Genomic DNA, 6,554 nt, shown 5'->3' on the forward strand with positions numbered 1-6,554 from the left:
GGTTTAAGATATGTCAGGATAAATAATAAATGTCCTCCTTAGATTACGTTAAGTTCGCGAACCTGTCATTTTGTGTAGAAGTTCGTGAAAAGGCCATTTTGTGTAGGAAACTTACAGGATAGGTTATCACGGAGAAATGTCATTGATACGTCTTTATAAAATCGTGCTACAATAATATATGTTTGTACAAATTTTTGCATGAAAGAACAACTCCAGATATGGTCTCAGTTTCATTTTTTCCTCTATTTTTGTTCAATTTTTAGACCTACTTTATGGAAATGTCTTTGTTTCGATTTCTGAAAAAAAAGTGTCTGATTATTTTGCATTTAAGTGATACAATTCTCCCCCAACAAATGTTACGAAGAGCTGGACATAGCTCTATTTTGTAACCATGTAAATTCAGTGGATACTTATCCGTCTCTCGGATACAGTCTAACCTATCGGTATGTATCACATTTACATTGCGGATTCCTAACGCGTCGTTATATGTACAGTTTAATTTCAACTTCTAGTAGTTTGTTGATGTTATGACCACTAATCTTTTATTTTCAAAACTTTCAATGTTAGAATGACAATCGTTCATTATTCGAAGAGGACATATATTAAAGATAGTGTCGTGAGAACAAAACGTTCGTATTGTGTGTATAAACTATCAGTTTAAGAAGCATTTAGAGAAACAAAATGTGAGTTTCGGACCGGCATTTACAATTTAAATACATCAAATTCAAATATTTTAAAACCAGTAACACAATGCTATGATTACCATAATAGTAAATAAAAACAATTCAAACATTATAAGTACTTCCTGGTCGGAAGTGAAATTTCAAAAGTAGCATGTGTTTAAAAAACAGACAGTGTTATAATAAAAGAGTTCATGCTGCGAGCTGAATCTCAAACTACAGAAGTTACATTTATATGGATAATGGCACAGCCTTGGTGGTCCAATACTTGCAGACGAGGAAGATTCTACCTCTTTACCGTCGTCTTTCTGCACCCACTCTCTGCTTTCGTGTTCTTTTACTAAACTTTTCTGCTCAAAATCGGTAAGGTGGTCGGCTTCTCTAACTGCCGATCTATACGCGGAAATGTTCGTTTCGCGGTTATAAAATGGGCGTAACTGGTTGGATGTTGCCATCATTTCAACAAAAGGATCAAGATATGCCCGTTTCTCGTACTGGTTATTGCGAGCATACCAACCCCAGCTAGACGGATAAGGTACTGCTAGCTCAGCCATGGTCGTCAAAGGCAACATTTTGTCATTGTGAAGGACACCGCCTGCTAAGTTTGCAGTACGGCTGTACTGGAAAAAATCCACATGCATTTGATATTCACTGTACTCGCGCCTAGTTTCAGCATATTTTGAAATTTGACCTGATTGGAGCGAAATAACATTCCTCCTGTGAACTCAGAGAGCCCGATCGCGTCCTTTTTGGAATGTTTTATTTCTATCAATAGAATCTGCTAATTTCCTTCGGTGAATATTCTGATGTCTCTGTAAATTACTTTTATGACTTGTTTCATAAGTACATATAGAACAGCGGAACTCCTTTCTTCCGCCATGAACCGTTAAATGACGAGTTAGCAGAGCTTTTCTTTGAAATAACCTTCTACATATCAAACACTTGTATCCATTTTGATGAAACATTGTCAAATGCTCCCGCAAATCAGATTTCGTCTGAAAAACAAGTCCACAACATTCCAGAATACGTCTGCTCTCTGTGTGCATTTTCAGAACGTGCCGCTTTAGGTTATGTTTCCGGACTGTTCTGTATACACATTGCTGGCATCGGAAATACTTTTCAATTTTAATGCCTTTATCCATATTGCAATTGTTACACTCTCAATAGTCTTAAAAGTCGTTGCTTTGTACCTCTGTCACACACATTAGTATTTTCAGAAAGTGATTTGTAAGCAGATCACGCACGTTAGTCCGCAAGTAGCTGTTTCAGGTTTGAGCAGAGCACACACTATAGTTTTTTGCAGACAAATTACCCACGACAGTCTTGTAAGAAGATCTCCTCCATGCAGAACACGCACGGCACAGTCTGCTAAATTTTGAATCCAGATCAAGGTGACAGGCCTAAACTCTGTTTTGCATACAAATCACGCACTTCTGTCTGATTGCATTCAGACTTGTCAGAAGTTTCTCTACGTCGCAATACGGCACTGCATGCAGGCTAGTAAAAATCTGTTTGCATTCAGATTATGGGTAGTAATCTTCTGAAGAGTGTCACGCACGTCGGGTTTGTACCCCAGACCTACAGTAAGAAGATAATTTCCATCCAGTTCACGCACGGTGGAACTACTGCGAGATACCTATATCAGATGATCCTGTAAGGAAAGATAGATCTTTTCAACATTTACCTTTGCATATATATTAAAAGTTCGGAAACTCGCGGAAACGGCAATTTTATTGCTAAAAACTGCTATAACAACGTTGTTATTAAAACTTAAAATGTGACATTTACTTACGATTCATAAGCTATTATCACGATTCACGAGAGTTGTTAAAATGTTAAAACGATGTTTTCATATGCGTAGCGCATTTCGTTCCGTTAGTATTTTTGCAGCTCATTAAAATGCATAGAAATGAACAACCATGTCAAAATCTATTGGCTACTGTTGGTGAAAAGTCATGACGCACCAGGGTGAACCAATGAAATTCTGTGTGGAAAGAAGGGATGAATTATTGAGAACGCATCCGGTGTGAATGAAAGTTAACTTCAAACCGAACAGTTCGACTATTTGGAAACTATTGTTAATTACCCATCCTAGAGTTTCTAATTAAATATTAACATAAATAATCATTCAAGCGCAAGTTAAGCGGGACATTTTTGTCTGCCACTTTTAGACTTTAACAATACCATCCATTAGCCTGTTTAATGAATGTTAAGGTTTAAATGACACTCTTTGAAAAAGCTGTATATCATTCATACTGGTTGTGCCTCTGTTTCCCGGATGATACCCATGAGAGCTTTTTAAAACAAAAAGTAAGAGGAAGGATGAGCTCATCTTTTATTCAAGAATGATATATGGAATTGTAATGATATAATTGAGCCATGCCATGACAAAACCAACATAGTGGCTTTGCGACCACCATGGATCCAGACCAGCCTGCGCATCCGCGCTGTCTGGATAGGATCCATGCTGTTCGCTTTCAAAGCCTATTGCAATTAGAGAAACTGTTAGCGAACAGCATGGATCCTGACCAGACTGCGCGGATGCGCAGGCTGGTCTGGATCCATGCTGGTCGCAAAACCCACTGTGTTGGTTTTGTCATGGCACGGCTCATATATGGAATTGTAATGATATATCTATTTTCGCCTCCTATGGGCTTGTCTCTTTTCTCTGACTCTAGTTCAGATATACTTGCTGGTCATAATGTACCGGTACAAACTTCTGTATTGTATGGCTTTTACATATTAAACGACTGATTGACTGATTTACGTACCGTTCATTTTCCGGTCGCTTCTGTGTGGGTTCTCTCGGTTTAGAACAGTTATAATTATTTCATTTCATTTTTATTACCAGTGCAAAACTCACATATAACCATCTTAGATATTCTGACTATTACTGTCTTTATTTCTATTGTTCAGAAAAGCGCTGACAGTTTTTGCTGTGAAAGATTCCGAGAGTTTTAACGACATGTAAGCTTTTTTAATGCAGAGCAGCAGAATCTTACGCTGATTATATGTGCGGCTCGGTGGTAACTACTAAAGAGTTTATTAGACAGCCGGGTATTCCAATCCAAACATAAAACCAGCAGCTTTGTCTTTCACTGATTGAAGGTGCGCTTCAAGGGTAACTGTTTTGGAAGTTATGAGGCAATAGAGGTTATCCGAGAGCCGGGTATTTCCATCCACACCTAAAACCAGTGATAGATGCTTTTTCCTGCAATACGTATTCTTAAAATAACAGATGGATAAAATAAAACGAATGATTTTGTTTTAAGCACTATTTAGTTACAGTGGCGTTCACAAACAACAGCACTAGAGTTACCCTACACCCAGGATGAAAGACGAGTTTTTCCAATACCAGTGAAAACACGGGAAACTCCTGTCCGTCATGCAAGAAGTACATGTCTTTAATAAACTGAAACTAGCTGATCATTTTCTGAAACAATTTCTGAATTAATTTGTGAAATTTCAAAAATGTGCGCATTAGCAAATGCATGTAACACATTACCTTTTGTTGGACGGTATATAATAAGTTATAGCTTTGTGTCGGTTGACAGTATTCTCCGCAAAGGGGTCCGGCACATGAGTGGATTAAGTTTAATGGCTTATTTTTGAGTCCTAGAGCCATAATTATGTAAAAAAAACATACTAATATAACGGAGTAGTTATATAAAGACTTTTTACATAATTATGGTTCTAGGACTCAAAAAAAAAACCCATTAAACTTAATCCACTCATGTGCCGGACCCCTTTGATTCTCCTCATGCTGGAACTATATTATTTCTAATTACATGACTCCCTATATAATCGCCGGTCAGTAGTTTGTACGACGGCAACTCAAAACTTGAAGAAAAAATATGAAAATGTGTTTCTGTATGTAATTAAACACTTGCTAAATGGCTTGCCAGGCAATACTGCAAGTTGTGTCTACTGTTCGGCGGTTAACAATGTTTCATCTATACAACGTCGTCCTCCATGCCGGGATCAGTTCGACACTTTCTATTTCTAAACTTATGCAACCGCCAAAAAACGACATTTTTCAAAAACAAATAGTAAAATTATCAACGATAATAGAAACATTCGCCATTTAAAATCACATTAATTATAATAACAAATCAATATTTGACAGTAGCATGACCAGGAAATATCATATTAACTTGTCTGAAGTAGCTCTACAATGAAAGTAAATAATTAATTAATGCCAGCTGAAAATGTGTAATGAAATCTCCTTTTATTTTCGCTTTATCGTGTCGTGCATTTCGAGCATTTCTGTTTACACTTTTAGATGTTATTCCCAGAGTTTCTGTGATATGCCTACCTGTGAGTGTTCCCTGGAAATATCATTTTGAGTAGCTGAAGAGGTCAGTTTCCACATTTTAAAAGCTCCTCCGCTGATTAAACTATAAAATCATTAAGTGTATTTCTCAAAACGAATCAGATCGTAAACATGCATGCGCGCACATCACAGACTGAGATAAAAATGCAAGTGTCTGGAAACAAGTTCTACTAACATTAATAAATGCGCTCCCTTAAAGATATTCACAGAGATGTTGGCTAGCAACAAACAGAATAGCAAATTACAAGTGATAATATAACTGCTCAAGTTAAGAGAAAAACATGTAGAATAGGTAGAAGAAATGAGGAAGAGAGGATGAGGGTGGGGAGAGACCTCTTCAGTTAACAACGAGAACAGAAATGTTCTAAAGTTTAATGAATAATCGCTCAGGATTTACTCTCTTCATGATGTTTAAACAAATAAAAAAAAATACTTTAGGTAGATTTTTAAAACAAGTTCTACAGCTTACATTTATCTCGCTCTACTTTATCTCGCTCTACACTCCATCGCCGAAGAGAAGCCAGCGTCCCCTTTAATGCTGGGCGCCAGAGCAAGGGAGCTACTGGTACCATTTTTCACGTGATTAGCATACATGCTAAAGTACTTTGATAAACAGACCGGATTGCTTTCTTTTTTGTCTCATGTTATTCTATGTTCAAATGAGAAAATCTAACATCAAAATAACGTCCTACATTGTTTTCCAATAGCATTTCAGAACGGCCGAACTACATAAGCTGTAATATAATGGAGAACATACATCTTGGTCGGCATTCCAATACACGACCTCCCGACAGAACATGTGAGCTATCGTGCTAGATCGGCAATTTTTTACGACGGGTAAGTAATAAGTTTGTTCAAAATGACTTGATCTGTATGTAAAATCAGTGGCATTATTCTAAATTCTCAACGAACTAGAGCTGTCACAGGAGTGACGAATTATACCCCCCACAATATGGTCTTGCCACAGAAGTAAGCCTATGTCAAAGTCGAACCTCAAAATCAGTAAGGGTCATCTGATGGTCATGATCAACCTCCCTATAAAGTTTCGTGATCCTAGGCCCAAGCATTCTCAAGTTATCGTCCGGAAACTGTTGAACTGTTCCGGGTCACTGTGACCTTGACCTTTGATCTACTGACCTCAAAATCAAAAGGTGTCACCTGCCTTCCTTTCAACGTTCATGATCCTAGGCCCAAGCGTTCTCAAGTTATCATCCGGAAATGACTTTACTGTTCCGGGTCACTGAGACCTTGACCTTTGACCTGACCTCAAAATCAGTAGGGGTCACCTGCTAATCATGACCAATCTTTCAATCAGCTTTCATGATCCTAGGCTCAAGCATTCTCAAGTTATCATCCAGAAACCGTTTTACTGTTCTGGGTCATTGTGACCTTGACCTACTGACCTCAAAGTCGAACTTGACCTGTTTTTATGATATTACACCTGTGTACCAAAATGTATGATCCTTCGCCCAAGCGTTCTCAAGTTATCACCAGGAAACCGTTTAACTGTTCTGGGTCAATGTGACCTTGACCTTTGACCT

Source organism: Mercenaria mercenaria, chromosome 7, assembly GCF_021730395.1.
Source record: "Mercenaria mercenaria strain notata chromosome 7, MADL_Memer_1, whole genome shotgun sequence".
NCBI classification, from domain to species: Eukaryota; Metazoa; Mollusca; class Bivalvia; order Venerida; family Veneridae; genus Mercenaria; species Mercenaria mercenaria.